Genomic DNA, 17,200 nt, shown 5'->3' on the forward strand with positions numbered 1-17,200 from the left:
CAATGCCCGGGCCTAGGCCATCCACATCAGCCTGCTAGGTGAGGGCCTCCACACCATGGCTGGACGCGCGAATGCCCAGACAGGGAAGGGGAAAGTCCAGATAAAGTCCTTCCTGAGGAGAGCGGGCAGCCAAGGCAGAAGCTTCTGTCCTAGCAGCCTTCAGACACCAGGCAGGAACCTCAGCATATTTTGAAAGAAATGGCATTTCAAGCAAGCCAAACATTACTTATGAAAATGGAATTGTCATTAATCTATAGCATTTAGCATTCTTGTAGTTCTCCTCAGTTTACCTGAATGGCTAAATATATGAAGACTACTTCACATCCCATGTGGATGTGTTTGTGTAGCATGAGTTACACATAGGCTGTGTGTGTAGACCACGCGTACTTGTAAGGATACTTTAGTCCTCGTGTGTTACATGTGCTGTGTGTGTAGACTACCGCACATGTCAGGATAATTTAATTCTCATGTCAGTGAGACATCAGATAAGGGAAGTCTCCTAAAATACACAGAAAAAAATAATGGATCCTAGAAAAAAAATTTAAAGAGGCATGTGCGAACCATGCATTTCAGTAAAGAATAGGCCACATTTAGAATTCGCATTGTCAAAATGCACAGAGACTCTTAATTCATGAATATCTGAGTTGGTAAACTGAAGTTTAAAAGAGTCTTCAACTAAAAAAATTTTTTTAAGTCTAATTTATAATAAACCCAAAAATGTGGTTTCTTTTATTTCTTTTAGGTTTTGCTTTATCTTTTCAAATGGGCCGCGTGAAGATGCACGGTGGCTTTGAATCACAAACAGGTGCAGAGAAAGGCGGTAGGCCCTTGCTTTCCCATCATCCTGGAGGAGCGTTGCTGGTTCCCTGCATCCCTCCCCGTGCTGAGACTCAGTCTTCCCAAGTTTTGTCAGTCTGGTGTGAAAATGGTATTTTGCTGCTTTGATTCGCAATTCTGAGACCACAGAAGGGACGCAACTGAGAACACTGGGAAGTTCAGTCTGAACGGTGAGTCCTAGTGGAGTGTAGACATAACCCTGTCGTGAGCCTCCCTGGAGGCCCATCCCACTGCCTTCCAGCCGTGTGGCTCAGAGGCAGGCAGCCCAGGCGCATGGGACAGGCGGGACTCACCGAACCCTGGTAGGAAGGCACCGCTGACAAGCGACCATTCACCCGCTCGCCTTCCTAGTTGAGCCAGGCCCTCGCCTATCCATCCGCCACGCTTGCGCTGGCTGGAGGCGACTCTGCTGGTCCCAGGGGGCATCGAGTTCTTTCTCAGATTCAGAGACTACCTCGGCATGTTTTGCCCCCTCTCCTCACACCCACAAGGCATTCATGCAAACTGCATGGTGCGCACTCCCCGCGCCCCTCCTAGAGAGAAGGAGGGCCACCCGAGTCTGGGAACACCTGCCTGGGGACTGTCGCGCTTGGAGATGGTCCCGAAGGAAAGTCCCCCCCCCCCCCCACCCCCGCTCAGCTTCTCACCCGGTGTGCTGCTTATTTGTTCTTGGCAGAGGAAATGGCTTTGGGAAGCCCCGCTTTGGTGTCAGAAGTGGGTCAGGTTTCCAATGCTGGGTACATGCTGGGGACAAGGGTTGGGTATTAAATGGTGTCTTGTCCCTGCAGCTGGCACTTGGCGCTCACGTCCTCTGTCCCAGGGTCGTCACAGGAGCCTGGCTGGGGCTAACTCCCAGCCAAGACTGCACCAATAGGAGCCCCCAGCAGGTTGGCCAGGGAGCTCCTTCGAGCTCTGTAAGCCTCAGCCTCCCCACCGAGCGGAGCTGACCGCAGGGCCTGCCCCGCAGCTGTCCGTGGGGTTGCGCCGGGTTCCGCCGGGCACCTCACCATGGTGCTGTGGATGTTTGCCTTCTCCCTTTGGGGGCGCAGCACACCCAGGGGCCAAGGTGGCTGCCGGCCTCTGCTAGCTCTGGGACCCTGGGCACCCCGTGTCACCTCTCTGAGCCTCTGCGGCCCTGCCAACAGGACCTCCCCACTCTGGGGAAGGACCCCGAGTTCCCACGTCACTGTACCAGCGCTGGGCCAGTGCAGCGTGAGCGCTGCCGGCTCTGAGGGGCCTTACCGTTTGGTCCCACCAGTGGAGGGGAACTGTGAGCCCGTGTGTGACTGATTCGTCGGGGTGACCTCGTTTTGGCTCTCTGGAAGCAATGTTGGGAGAAAGGAAGTGTATCCCCCCAACTCTCCTCAGCTGGGACCTGTTGTGACCTGTGTCCTGCGGGGGCTGAACTCAAAGGCTGGCAGGCCCTCATAGAAACCTGAGTCTTGGGGGGACAGGAGAGCCTGTGCTGGCTGGGTCAGGGGCCCAGAGTGGCCGCATGTCCCTGGGCATGAACGCTGGGGGCTGGGGACCTCACGTGGGTGCCAGCCAGGTGGGTGTTGCCACCGTCACATTGTAGGTGAGAAATCCCAGGCTTTGGATGACCCCTGCACAGGGCTGGGTTCCGTGGGCAAGGACAGCTCTGGGAGGAGGCTGGCATGCATCAGGCAGGTGTCACGGCCCAGTCAGGGGGACTCAGGAGGCTGGGTGGGTCTTAGCATACGCCAGAGCCAGCAGACCCATAACTGTCCACCACGACCCATTCCCTGCCCATCTCTAGATGTGCATCCCGCTGTTCCCAGGGCCCCCACTCTGTGTTCTTGCCACCACTGCCTCTCCTGTTTCCCTGGCGCTGACTGCTGGGTCATCACTGTGCAAGCCGTAGGACGCAGAGTCCAGGGCAGACACGGCTCCTTGGCCCTGCAGGCGCCCCGCTCACAGCCATCCAGGCAGCCGGTACTAATCACGGTTGTCCTCGCAATGACCCCTCACCCACCATGTGGACCAAGACCATTCACTGGCTTCCGTCTTTGCACATTCTCTTCCCACAAGCAGGAGAATCTTGTCCCGCCATGCCTGTAGCTGATTGCCCCTCATTGTCAGGACTCAGGAGCTGCTCCCTAGGAAGGCTCACCACCTTTCCAGGCTGCTGTAGTGCCTTCGCCCACCTCTGCCCCCCGCTCTGCCCACCGCACTATAGACCTGTGGGGTCGCCTTTACCCGCTCCGTTCCACGAGGGCCGGGGCCAGGAGCCCTCGGTGCTCCCCGTGACTGAGTGAGGGCGGCTCGGTCTTCAGGTCTTCAGGCCTCTGTACTCACCCGTGCGGGCCCCGCCCCTGGCTGGATGTTCCGCTGTCCAGGCTGCAGGTGCTGTCCCTCCCCGGACACCCCCTGCCCGTCGCCGGGGCCGGAGCCCCCGATGCTGGTGCCTGCGGACGGCGACCCTCCCGGCTCCCAGGGGCTGGGGCTCTTCCGCGCGTTGCTGGCTTCAGTCAGTAAACAGCAGCTTGGACTCGCGGGTATGCATTATAGCAGAATTCACTGTACGGTCAGAATAAGAGGAGTATTCGTGGGTTAAATCTGACTCCATTTATTTTGTTGCTCAAATGACTGCAGCTGTGGCTGTGCTGGGAGCCGCTCCACACCGGGCCCGAGCCCTCCCGACGGCCCCGCTGTCACTGCGAGCGTGTCCTTACTTCCCTACCTCGGAAGATGCTTCAGCGGCATCTTGTATTCCAGAGGGTCCCTGAGGGACAGCAGGGCATGGTCACAGGGTCTGAGGCACAGGAAGTTGAGGTCGGGGGTCCCTGGGGGACAGGACATTATGGTCAGGGGTTCATTCTGGCTGGGCTGCCTTGGACGGCAGAGGTACCAGGCTGGCAGCCTAAGGCGGATGGGGTCGGCTGCCCTCCAGCTCAGCCCCCAGGCCCCTTTCCCATGTGACTGGTGAGGCCTCAGCAGACAACTGGCTTCCCTCACCCAGGCCAGGCCCAGCGGCCGCCTCCACCCTTCCTGCTGCACCCTCTGTGTGGGCCACTCTCTGGGGTGCCCCTGAGGCTGCCTGGGGAAGGGCTTCTTGCTAGAGACCTCCGATCTCCAGGCTGATGGGTGAGCCTCTGGTCCCGGGTCCCCTAGGAGAGGGGCTCCCAGGCCCTGCCCCTGTGGACAGCCAGCCTTGTCTCTCGACTGCCACCACAAACGGGGAGACGGGCTTCCCGTCAGGGCCGCCGGGCTGAGACGGCACAGGTGTATCTGTCCTGCTGCTTTTAGGGAAGCCGTCGCCACCCCACCCCACCCCGGGGAGGTTTTCTGCATCCCTTTGGCTCACAGAGACCTTCTGGGCCCAAAACAGCCCTGGAAGCGTGTCCCTAAGTTCCTGGCTACCATCCTTTAGAGAGTTCTGGGTTTGTCACAGTGCAGAAAAGGTGGCGCTCACGCGTGTGTGCTCTGTTGCATGCAGTGAGTGCGAGCCCGTGCGTGTATGTGAGCACACGTGTGTGCCCACGTGTGCCTTCCTCCCCAGGCCATCAGGACGGGAGCCCCAGAGCCCGGCAGCACCTGTGCGGAGGTCAGTGAGGCAGGAGCCCAGGACGGAGAGCTCCAGCGCCCTATGCAGAGGCGCCCTCCCGAGGCATCTACACGCCTTGGCCGTCCGCCGTCTGTGAGTAGAACTACTGATCCTCGCCTCGCGGGGGGCACGTGATGATGTCCTTCTGGGGGGGCCCGGCCCCCACCAAGTGTTCAGGGCCACTGAGCCTGCGCGTTTCCGTCTGTAAATCTTCAGTCATCAGCTCTTACTCGAGTTACGCTTCACACAAAAGAAGTTTCTTCTCAGTGGGCTTGTATCTAGGCTGGGGCCCGCAGCCCTCATCCCTGCGAGCGGCAGGCAAGTCCGCAGATTTAGAGCAGGTCCCCAGCCCCCACCAGCAGGGGCTGGGGCAGGGGTGAGAGACTGGGTCTGTGGAGGGGAGGCAAGCTCCAGGTCACCCTTCTGCAAAGGGTCAGAAGCAGGGGTGGGGGGCAGATACTGCCAAGAAAAGGAGGTGTGTCCAGTGCCCTGGGGAGAGGACTGTCCTGCCTTTTAGGCTCGGGTTGACACAGGGGACGCGTCCTGGGGTTGGACAGTTGCCTGGATGTTTTCAAATGCAGCAGATAAATGTTTGGAACTGACGTATTTCTGCCATTTCTCATGTGCTGTAGGAACACCATGCTGCCCCAACCTCAGCCAAAGACACATTTTCATTGCTGGGGTTGAACAAAAAAGTCAGCTGTGGGTTTAAGGCCCTGGGATGGCGTTACCTGGTGGCACCTGCATGGGGGCGCCTGCTGGGCCGCACTTGGGGCTGACTCCAGGAATTGTGGCTGTGCCAGATTGGGAGGGGGCCTTTCTCTGAGAGGCAGTGGGGTGAGAGTTTTGGATGAAAAGATCTGGATTTGGATGACATGCAGCCACTTTGGGAAGCGCTGGCAGGCTGGTGGTCCTGTCTTCCGGCCTCTTCCATCACGGCAGCATGGAAAGAAGGGACGCCTGTGTCCCGGGCATCTTTGCAGAGGGGCTCCACGGTCCCCACGGCGGCCTCCTCCCACTCTGCCACACACCCTGCCCACTAGTTAATGCCACGTAACACACACCCGTCAGTGCTTTGGGAGCTGATGACGCGGCGTTCTTGCTAGACCACAAGCCTGGGTTTCTATCTGCACATTTCCCGGCCCAGGAAAGGCCACATCAGGACATTTGGGGCTGTCTCCAGAGGACAGGACAATGGGTCCAGCATTTCCTGGGCACCAAGAGCCTCACCCTGGCTGTGGTCTCCTATCTCTGTTGCTGCAGGCTTGTCACCACATGTAGGCACGTGTGTATGTGTGTGTCCCTCAATGACCAGTCCAACAGCTGGCCTAGGGTGAGCTCCCCATGTCTAGTAGGGCCCTGTACCTGCCACACACATATCACAGACAGCCTCACACACATGCAGCATCACACACAGCATCACACAACCTCACACACACAGAACATCACACACAAACACACACAGCCTCACACACACAGCCTTATACACAGAAGATCACACACACATATCACACGCACATCACACACTCACCACACACACAGCAGCACACACAACCTCACACACACAGCATCACACACACTCACACACACAGCATCACTCACACCGCCTGCAAACAAAGACCTCTGGAAGCAGATGTGCGCTCCCTGATAGCTCCCTAGGTCTGTGCCCAGCCTGCACACCACAGAAGGGGGCTCACCATGGTGACAGAGTATTTCAAATGCCCTGTTAGGTCAGGACCTTCTGAAAAGTCTGGAAGTGGGAGTGTGGGGGGCAGAGTGTCGAGACCAATCTGCACCCTCTCCCAGCTGGCCTGGGCTCCTCTTCCACCCATGGCCATCAGGACCCTAGGCTCCGGTCCCAGGGCGCCTGCCGCCTAGCCCAGCCTTGTTGCCATGGGGACGGTGGGCATCCGGGCTGCTCCCCGCCCTCCAGCGGGCTGGGGAGCCTGGGGCTTTGTCGGGGCTAGAGAAGAAAGGGGCTGCCTGCAGGCACCGCCCCGCCTGAGGGAGGTCTGAGCTGGAGGCAGGGCCGGTGTGTCCCGCCCCCGCTGGTGCCACCGGAGGCCTCACCCTGGACTGCCCAGATCAGCGGGGTGGCAGGGGTGGCAGGGTCTCCTCCAGCCCCAGGATCCTGGCTCTGCCTGTTTGCGTGCTTTCCCAGGGAAGCGGTGAGTACGTTGGGGTCTGGAGAAGCCAGGCTTCCCCGGTTCAGGTGGAGCTACAGCCCTGGGGGGTCACTTCCCGGGTTCCTCGGGCACTGTGCGTCCCCGAGGAGGGGGAGGGGCGGGCAGGCAGGACAGCACGCCTCTGTGTGATTTCAGGAGGAGGCTTCCCGGTTGCAGGCGGGGTCCCCATCACCCCTCAGCGCCCAGGTCCGCGTCTGCCGGGAGTCGTCCAGGATGTTGGCTGGACTGAGGCGTGGGGTTGGAGCTGTCCCCCGACCTGCGGTGTCTGGGTTTCCCCACACTGCTCTTCCCACACCTTTTGAAACAGGCGGGAGGAGAGCCCGGTGTGGGCTTTAGAAATGCCGTTGCCTGAGGTTGCCTCAGGAACGCAGACCCCATTTCAAATGCTGGATTGTCTTTTTTTAGAACAATTTTGGAGAGCAGTTTTCCATTCACAGCTCTGGAAGTGGAGGGAAGTACAGATTTCCCATGCGCCCCGGAGCCACGCTGCCGTCTCTGGGGCTGGCAGCACCCTCTTCGGAGGGACACTTGTCACAGGTGGCGAGCCTGCCCCGACCTGCATCATCACCCAGAACCCACACCGTATCGGAGTCACTCCTGTGGGCGTGTCCTGGGCTTGGGACAGAGGCCTCATGACACGCGTCTGTATTTACTTCCCTCGGAGCCCTCATGCCCCGGCAGCCACGGACCCCAGGCTTTCTCCAGAATGTCACACAGTTGGGAGCAAACAGGGTGTCGCCTTGCTGATGTGCATTTAATTTCCCAGCGATTTCCTTTCTCTCTCTCTTGCTTTCATTAGGAAAATCAGCCTAGCGTGGCCAGGGCACCAGAGTAGTGTGCGTTCCCAAGTCCCTGGGGATGCCAGGCTGTCCCTGGCTCTTTGGTGGTACGGATCAGGACACTAGATGACTAGGGCGACATCCCAGGTTGGTGTCGAGTGAACAGAACGAGTGTGCGGACGCGCACTCAGAGTCCATTGCAAACTACCACAGGACACACACCGAGCCTCAGAGTTTGTGCAGAAAGTGGAGCGTGTCTCTGCGGGGGTTCCAGCCGGTGGGGCGGCTGGGGCTGCTGGCTTTGGACACAGGGCCTCCTCTGGGCTGGGTGCAGAGACTCCCTCGGGCAGAGCAGGGCTGGAGCCTGTGTTCTCATCCGCACCACAGTGGTCATGAGGGCTCCTTCTTGGTGGTCTTGCTCTGTGACCTCAGCCTGCCCCTGGTGGGGCCTCGCCCTGCTCTGGGCACAGGGAATAGAGCGGCTCATATATGTCTGGGGGCTCCAGGCAGGACACGGGACCGTGTCCCCAGCTGTCCAGTGGGGCTTGCTGGGGGTGAAAGGAGCCAAAGGGTGTCCTCTGTGCTGTGCGTCCCCGTCCGACTGCAGTGGCTGCCGGGGCAACAGGGACACCTCCCAAAGCTCGTGGACACCAGTTCTACCTCAACCCCACAGCTTGGGGCCAGTCTGGGGTCTCCCACTTTCCCCCGGACGTGTGGTGAGGGGCCCCCACCACACGTGGGGCTCCTTCACGCTGCATGTGAGAGACCCTTGAACAGACGGGGCTGGGGCACGCCCATAGCTCAGTAGTCCCAGCCCACTCGGGCCTCCTGCCGTCTGTGTATGTTCGTGTGTGCATATGTGTACACGTGAGTGTGCACAGGGGCCAGTGTGACCCATGACCCTCCCTGTCTGTGTCTGTGTGGGTGCATGTGAGTGTGCACAGGGGGCGGTGTGTCCAATGAGAGGCTGGGCACCTGTGTGGGCAGCGATCTGCTCCAGAGGGACTGAGGGTGTCTCATCCCCCGGGCACTGCTGCCAGGCCCCAGACCCAGTGCTGCAGCCCAGGGCGGTGGATCCACCCTCCTGCCTGCTCGCCTGAGGCTCCTGCACCTATAGCCAGAGTTCAAATCCCCAGTCGCACTCCACTAACTGACCAGCCGGCACCGAGCTCTCCTAAACCACCTACTGACCCACTGACTTCCTTTTTATATACCTCCCTCCCTACCTCTTCGCTGCCTTGTTCCAGAAGGGACCTGGTTCAGCTCAAGTATGCAGGAATAGAGAAGCAGGTGAATATAAGGGAGAGCTGTGTATTGCCAGGCAGAACTTGTGGGTGGCTGGTGAAGTCCCCAGGTGGGAGTCTGGGACTGAGGGCCATGGGGGTTCTGGATGTGGGCTGTCTCTTCCCTGTTGTGTTAGAGGAGCCCCCTCCTCAGCTCCAGATCAGCCCTTGTGAGGTGTGGGAGCCTGTGAGCAGAACTGAGGAGCCCGGGGGTGGGGGGGAGGGCAGGGTAGTCTGTGGTCAGGAACCCCTAAGTGACCTGGGGACAGCTCAAGGACAGAGCTGCCCTGCCCCGCCCTGGGACACGGGAAGGGCGCGTCCATTCCAGGTGGCAGCCGTGGCCGTCAGCCCAGAGTTGCACACCCCAGGCCCAGCCCGGCTCCTGCTCTGCTGGGGCTGCTCAGCCCCTGAAGGGCTATCCTCCAGCCGTCCCTCTGTCCCTTGGGTCCCCTGCGGGAACAGCCTAGCAGGGAGGTGAGCCACAAGGAGGCCTTTGCATTGGAGGGAATCCCCATGGGTTTTTAGAGCTCCAGCTGGGGCTTTTAGAATGAGGTTGCTGCCGACAGACCTGATAAATGAGAGTGGCCTTTTGTTTCCCAGTAATTAATTTCCAGTAAGCCCCTCCCCCTTCCCTTCCCCTCCTCCCCCTTTCTCGCTGTGCTGGGGCTGCAGCAATCAGATTCCCACCCTTCCTGGCCTGGAAGAAGCAGGGCTGTGGAGTCTATACCTCTGATCACTTGGGAGCTAACACTGAGCTAACGCCTAATGGGAGAGGGCGGGGCGCATCTTGTACTGCTCCAGGCCGACCTGGGAGAAACCCAGGGTTTGCTTCTGGACGGCTTCCATAAGGGAAGATTGCAGTAGGCGAGTCAAGCGAGCATGCGGAAGTTATGTCTATAGTGCATGTAGCCTGTGAAGTCTGCCGCCAGGTGTGTCTAAAGAAACTTTGTTCAAAAAAGAAAAGAAACAATGTTGGTACTTAAATTAGAAACACTCTGTTGTTGAAAACTACTAACCATCATCTGAGCTTTCGGGGAGTCATGATCTTTTTGCTTGTGGAGGGTCTTGCCTGATGTTGATCTGCGGACCCATCAGGGTGGTACCCGCTGTGGCCATTTCTGAAAATAAGACAACCCTGAAGCTTGCCGCATGGATTGACTCTTCTTTCGAGAATGATTTCTCTGTAGCCTGTGAAGCCGTTTGATAGCATTTTACCAACAGTAGAACTTCATTTTTTTTTTTGAAGATTTTATTTTTTTATTTGACACAAAAGAGAGAGAGAGAGTGGAAGGGGCAGAGGGAGAAGCAGACTCCCCTCCGAGCAGGGAGACCGATGCAGGGCTCGATTCCAGGACTCTGGGATCATGACCTCAGCTGAAAGCAGACGTGTAACCGACTGAGCCACCAGGCGCCCAGTAGAACTTCTTTCAAAACTGGAGTCCATCCTCTCTAACCCTGCTGCTGCATTACAGCTACGTGCCTGTGATATTCTAAATCCTCTGCTGTCATTTCCACAGTCTTCATGGCATCTTCACCAGGTGTAGATTCCATCTCAAGAAACCACTTTCTTTTCTCATCCATAAGAAGCAAGTCCTCGTCTGTTCAAGTCTGATCACGGGATTCTAGCAGTTCAGTCCTGTCTTCAGGCCGCACTTCTGATCCTGCTTCTCCTGCTGTTTCCCCACATCTGCAGTGACTTCCTCCACCGCAATCTTGAACCCCTCAAAGCCACCCATGAGGGCTGGTATCAACTTCTTCTAAATTCCTGTTGAGTTTGATAGTTTGAGCTCTTCCCATGAGTCATGAATATTAATGGTGAATCCTTTCCTGAATGTTTTTGACTGATTCTGCCCAGATCCATCTGAGAATTCAGTATCTATGGCCGCTAGAGTCTTACTAAAGGTATTTCTTAAAGAACAAGACTTGCAAGTCAGCATTACCTCTTGATTCATGGACTGCAGGGTGAATGTTGTGTTAGCAGGCATGAAAGCAGCATTAATCTTTTTTTTTTTAAAATATTTTATTTATTTATTTATTTGACAGACAGAGATCACAAGTAGGCAGAGAGGCAGGCAGAGAGAGAGGGGGAAGCAGGCTCCCCACTGAGCAGAGAGCCCGATGCGGGACTCGATCCCAGGACCCTGGAGCATGACCTGAGCCGAAGGCAGCCACCCAGGTGCCCCTAAAACAACATTAATCTTATTCCTCTCCATCAGAACCTTGGGTGACCAGGTGCAATGCCATGTAGCAGTAATATTTTGCAAGCAACCTTTTTTTTCCTGAGCAGTAAGTCTCAAGAGTGGGCTTAAAATATTCCATCAACCGTATGGTAAATAGCTGTGCTGTCCGCCAGGCTCTGTTGTTCCGTTGAAAGAGCATAGGCGGAGGAGATTAGCGTGGTTGCTAAGGGCTGCTTTTCAGAATGAGCAATGGGCACTGGCTTCCGCTTCAAGTCACCAGCTGCGTCAGCCTCTCTGGAGAAAGTCAGCCTGTCCTTGGAACTTTTGAAGCCAGGCATTGATGTCTTTCTCACCATGAAAGTCCTAGGTGGCATCTTCCAATGGAAGACTGCTGCGTCCGTATTGAAAACCTGTTGCTTTGTGTGAGCACCTTCGTGAATTGTCTCAGCCGGATGCACGGGATCCCTTGCTACGGCTTCTCCATCGGCGCTCGCCGCTTCACCTTGCGCTTGTCCGTTACAGAGACGCTTCTTGCCTCCCCCCCGCTGACTTCCGCCAGCTCCCAACTTGACTTCCACAGCTTCCTCAGCTCCTCAGCCTGCACAGAACTGAAGAGTCGGGGCCTTGCTCCGGGGGAGGCTTTGGGCGAAGGGAATGTCGTGGCTGGTTTGAGCTTCCCTCCAGACCGGTCAGACTCACAGCATGTCAGCAGGGAGGCTGTTTCATTCTCTTATGTGTTCACTAGGGTAGCACTGGCGATGTCCTTCGAGAACGTTTCCTTTGCAGTCATAACGGGGCCTACTTTTTGGCACAAGAGGCCTAGCTTTTGGCCTGTCTTGGGTGTCAACAGACCTTCCTCACACAGCTGAATCATTTCTAGTTTCGATGGAAAGTGAGACATGTGCGACTCTTCCTTTCACGTGAACACTTAGAGGCCCTGGTAGGGTTATCAGCTGGGAATAGGGAGGCCCGAGGAGAAGGAGAGAGATGGGGGAAGGGCCCGTCCGTGGAGCGGTCAGAGCACACACGACATCGGTTGAGTTCCCCGTCTTATATGGCACAGCTGCGGTGGCCCCAGATTACAGCGGTGACATGGAAGATCACCGATCACAGATCACCGTAACAAATGTGATAATAAGAATCACGTTTGAAATATTTTAAGAGTTCCCAAAAAGCGACACAGAGACATGATGTGAGCAAATGCTGTTGGAAAAATGGCGCCAGCAGACTGGGTCCAGGCAGGATTGCTACAAACCTTGCATTTGTAAGCAATGCTGTCCTTAAAACAAGGTGGACCACAGTGAATTTTTTCTTACAGGGTGGAAAAAAAGCCACAGACCCAGCATCCCCCTCTGTGGCTGGCGTCAGAGTGGTTACAGGTCAGGGATCACTTCCACTTGAGGCCGATGTCCGGTTCCCAAGGTCCCCTGTAACTGTCCTACTCTGTGGGCAAAGCTGTCAGACACCACCCTGTCTCAGGGTCAGAGGTCACTGGGGCTCTGCCAAGGCAAACCCCAAAGGCTGCTTTCAGGTGCTGTGACTAAGCCATCAAGTATTTTTAGAGAAGTTCTGCTTTTGTTTTGCTTAAATAAGGAGGTACCGTGAGTGCTCCCCCGTGGGACCCTCCCTGCTCTCACGCTGGCATCTGACACACCCCAAGCCAGGTGTGGCACGGAGGGCTGTCTGCGGTCATCTGGGTCACCCGGCCGTCCTCGGAGCTGCTCGACCCATGGCAACATTCAAGGCGGTGCCCAACCTAGGGAAGGTTTTCGGTCTTTGAACAGAATCCAGTTTCAGTTTAAAGGAAACTAGAGAACTTTTTGCAAAAGTGTGTTTTCAGAAAGCAAAATTACACTCCGTGTCCTTTCCTTTTGGGTTTCTTAACCACATTTCCCCCCGCAGAGAAATGTAGGACAGCTAAGTAGAAATTAAATTTTCCATATATAAACAGACATGGAGACAGCTGGCTCTGAGGCAGTTGCGAGAAGCTTGGAATCTCAGATGAGCTATGGAGGAGATGTTATCCTCTTATTTTAAAATAAGTCGACTTTTCTCCCAATTGCAAATATAATAAATGTTCTTTGTAAAAATGTGTATAGTACCGAGAAGCATGGAGAGGAAAGCGAACACCCCCAGAAGCTCAGGGCCCAGAGCTGGAAGGTCATGGGTCTGAGGCCGTGCGCAGCGGGTCCCTGCTCCTTCCCTGGCTCTTGTCTGGGGCTGGCAGTTCAGGGGCAGTCCCGGGGCCCCCATCCAAAGCCCGTGGGGTCCCACCCTGCCTCCTGCCCGGCTCTTGCCCAGCTTGTGGAGAAGATGTCAGCACTGGACACTGTCCCACCCTGACCTGCCCAGTGCCCCCAGTACCCCACTGACCTGAGAGCCAGGAGCGGGCAGCTCCTTGGTCCTCATGTGCCACGTGCTTTCAGAGCCAGTGCGGCATGGCCGCTGACCAACTGCATGAGGCTCTGGCACCTCTGAACCCTGGTGTCCTCGTCGGTAACAGGACTCTCACGGCCAGGGCTCCCACTGGCCCTCCAGGCTCTGCACCCCACTTGCCCCGTGCCCCTCCTTACTCTGAACCCCCTGCTGCCTACTCACCTCTCGCTGCCCTGCGCCCCTGCCCCCCCACCGCTGCCCTGTGCCCCCCTCACTGCCAGCTCACCTCCTGCCGCCCTGCGCACCCCCGCCAGCTACCCGAGCCCCTTCCAGCTGCCGTGTGCCCCCCGCCCTGCGCACCGCCCTCCCCTGCTGCACTGCGCACTGTGCCAGTGGCCACCGTCCTGGTGGCGTCCTCTGCCGGGTCCTGCTTCACCTCCTTAGACACACCTTCCCCTTCTGGAAATGGGGCAAAGGAATGGTCCTGAGGCTGTTCCTCATTTGCTCTGTTTCTGTGTGGATGTGGGGGCAGCGAGGCCAGGTCCAGATGGCGCAGGTTGGGGAGCAGAGGGCGCCGGAGGGCGGGGACGGCCAGCCTGCGCCCCAGAGCCGGGTGTGCCCAGTGAGGGAACAGAGAGAGGCGGGCGGGTCTTGTGGGGGAGCTCCGCGGCCTGGGGTCTCTGCTGCTTCCGCTTCTGGTTGTGGGGAGGATCCCAGAACTGCCGGTTCCCCGGGAAAGTTCACTGCTTCTCGTAAGAGTCAAGGGACTCTGTCGGCCTTTTATTTATTTATTTATTTATTTATTTATTTATTTAATGAAGCTTTTTCCTTTGCAGCAACTAACTGTAGGCTCACACGCAGCTCTGAGAACCCCGCGGAGATGGTGTACCTCTGCCCAGCCTTCTCCGGCGGGGACACGGTGAGGGTGGCATAGCCCAGAACTGTAGCGCCCCGGCCAGGGCGGGGAGGTCTGCAGGGGGCAGGGCAGGGTCCCCTCCCGTGCCCCTGCGGGCGGCGGACCTGCACCCTGTGAGTACACTTGGGTCATTTCAAGAAAGCTCAGCATGTGGAATTCGGAACGTTTTCAAACTGGCTTTTTCAGTCGGTGTTCATCTTAGGCGACTCACCCAGACGGTGGTGTCCGTCTCCTTCCTCTCCAGCGCCGACTGTGTCTGGGATGTGGCCGTGCCACGGTGGGTCCTGCACCCCTCGAAGGCCATCGGGTTGTTTGCCCTGCATGTCTGTGTGCGGGTCTCTGTGTGAACGCAGGCTGTACTTCTGGGGGACACACGCCAGGTCCCCTGTGCGTCCGGGGGTGGTCCAGCGTGTCCTAAAAGTACTCGCCCAGCTCTTCCCAGGGAGGCTGTCCCACCTGAGTGCTGGGTCTGAGTGGCCCCATTTCAGTGCATCCTGGACGAGGCCGGTGGGTAGCCCTTCTTCCTGTCTGCCCACCCGGCAGGTGTGAGGGGAGCTCCTCACTGCGGGACTGGCTCGCGTCTGTCGACTATCTTGTGAGTGGCTCTTGCTCTTGGTGTCCCATCTAAAAACCCTACCCCACAGATCCCACAAGTTGTTTCCTAATTTTTTCTTGTTGAAGTTTCCTGGTTTACATTTTACATTTAAATCTATGATCCGTTTTGAGCTGGTGTCCGTGTTGGGCATGTGGTCTAGGTTGGGCTCCTTGGCTGCCTGGGGATGTCCCATCGCCCCAATGCCATCCGTGGAAAGGCTGTTTTTCCTCTCTTTGCACCTTTGGTAACCACTCCTGCCCTTGGTGGGCTCCTGCTGGGTCCCCATTGTGTCCTGTTCACCCCTGGATCTGTCCCCTCAGCACCACCCCATGCCCTTTGCTGGGGCGACAGAGGCATGGTCCCTCCTGGTCAGGCTGCCTCCCATCCCCAGGGACCTCTGTTCTTCACATACATTCAGGAATGAGCTTGTCTGAGATCCACAAAAAGCCTTGCTGGGGCTTTGACAGAAATGGTATTAAGCTCATAGATCATTTGTGAGAGAAATGACATCTTTCGGTCATTTCTCTCACAAATCTTTCCGTCACATCGTTAGTCTATGAACATGAACACAATATATTTCTTTTCTTGGACCTTTATTTCATCAGTGTGTTGAAGTTTTCAGCATGTGAGCTTAATAAATGTTTTGTTGGATTTACATTTGAGGCTCCTTTTTAAAAAATTTTTTTTAAATTTTCTAGCGTGAATGGCATTGTGTTTCTTAGTTTTTGGTGTCTGCATTTTAAACATTCAAGCAGTTTTGATCTTATATCTGAACTGCCAGATTCACTTGTTAACTCTAGTGGTGTTTTTGTGGATTCTCGGGATTTACTTTGTAGACAGTCGTGTCATCTGCAAATACGGACACTTCTCTTCCTTCCGTTTGCTCTGCGTGCATTTTCATTCCTCGCTTTGCCTTACTGCATAGCTGAAACATCCGGCACTCTGATGAGCGAGGACAGGGATGTTACGGGATAAATTGCATCTCCCCAAAATTCGTATGCTGAAATCCTAAACCTCAGTGCCCCAGAACGTGACCTCATTTAGAGACGGAACTCTTAAAGAGGTAAATTAGTTAAAATGAGGTCATAGGTGTGGGCTCTGATCCAGTGGGACTGGCGTCCTTCTAAGAAGAGGAGGTGAGGGGGCGCCTTGGTGGCTCAGTGGGTTAAGCCTCTGCCTTCGGCTCAGGTCATGATCTCAGGTTCCTGGGATCAAGCCCCGCATCGGGCTCTCTGCTCAGCGGGGAGCCTGCTCCCCCCCCTCTCTCTGCCTGCCTCTCTGCCTACTTGTGATCTCTGTCTCTCTCTCTGTCAAAAAAAAAAAAAAAAAAAAAAATCTTAAAAAAAAAAAAAAAGAAGAGGAGGTGAGGACAGACACACACCGAGGGACGCCCTCATGAGGACCTGGGGAGAAGGTGGCCTGTTGCCCAGGTCAGGTGAGAGGCCTTGAAGGAAACCTGCCCTGCCCACTCCTGGATCTCAGACTTCTGGCCTTGAGGATGGGGCCAGGATGCATTTCTGCTATTGTTTCTATGGAGTTTTGTTACAGCAGCCGGAGCAAACCGATACTCCCGCCCCCAGGGCCACAGAGGTTGTGCTGTTCCAACTTCCCGTGCTAGTTCTGCCCATTCTTTAACCCCATCTAGAGCAACCTGTTGCACCTGGCTTCCCTTGTGAGCTTCACCCACGTCCCTGGTACATCGGTCGCTGAGTAACCTTCTGTAGGACGAACATGGTTGCACACTTTGCTCAATCACTCTCCAGTTGGAGGATATCTGGGTCATTTTCAGTTTTGTGTTATGATGAGTCGGGTTGCTACAGACTGATGACCAGGTTTCTATGTGGACAGATGTTTTCTCTTCTCCTGGGGAGAACCCACAGGTGTGGAATTGCTGGTTCGCAGGCAGGTGTGTGCTTAACTTCATGAGGAAATGTCAGGTGGTTTTCTAAAGCAGTTGTACAATTTTGCACCTGTCAGCACTGGGTCACTGACCCCTGCGTGCCCCATGTCCTTGTTGGCGCGCGATAGGCGTGGTGGTGTCTCAAGGTTGTACCTTACATCTCCCTCATGCGGGGGCTCGGGAGCACTTCCCTTGGAGCTCACTATCCCTTCAGATAACTTTTGAAGTCCCTGGTCTAGTCTGTTCCTCCATTTATTTTTATTGGATTGTCTTTTTCTTTATTGAGTTGTAGGAATTTTTATATATTCTGTGCACACGTTCTTTGTCAGAGAGATGTCTTATAAACATTTCCTTCCCGTCCGCGGCTCTGGCTTTCATCTTTTTCACGGGGCCCCTGGATGAGCACGCGATTCTCCTGCTTTTAGGCCCGAGACATCTGCCTGCCTCGAGGGCGTGGGCGTTCCACCTGTGCATTTCTGGAAGCTCTAGAGTCCTGCTCACAGTTAAGACCTGGCTTCATTCCAAGTATGTTCGTGTGTGTGTGTGTGTGTGTGTGTGTGTGTGTGTGTGTGTGTGTGTGTGT

The 17,200-nt window shown here is 56.1% G+C and overlaps 1 protein-coding gene across 1 annotated transcript in view; it reads left to right on the forward strand.

Annotated features, from left to right (window-relative positions):
• Window positions 1-6,439: 6,439 nt before the first annotated feature.
• Window positions 6,440-17,200, forward strand: part of FGD3 (FYVE, RhoGEF and PH domain containing 3) — a 51,206-nt gene continuing 40,445 nt past the window's right edge. Inside the window, exon 1 of the mRNA XM_059412039.1 lies at window positions 6,440-6,570. The gene's annotated coding sequence lies outside the window, so the exon portion shown is untranslated. The remainder of the gene's footprint in view (window positions 6,571-17,200) is intronic.

Source organism: Mustela nigripes, chromosome 9 (genome assembly GCF_022355385.1).
Source record: "Mustela nigripes isolate SB6536 chromosome 9, MUSNIG.SB6536, whole genome shotgun sequence".
In the NCBI taxonomy this organism is placed as follows: domain Eukaryota; kingdom Metazoa; phylum Chordata; class Mammalia; order Carnivora; family Mustelidae; genus Mustela; species Mustela nigripes.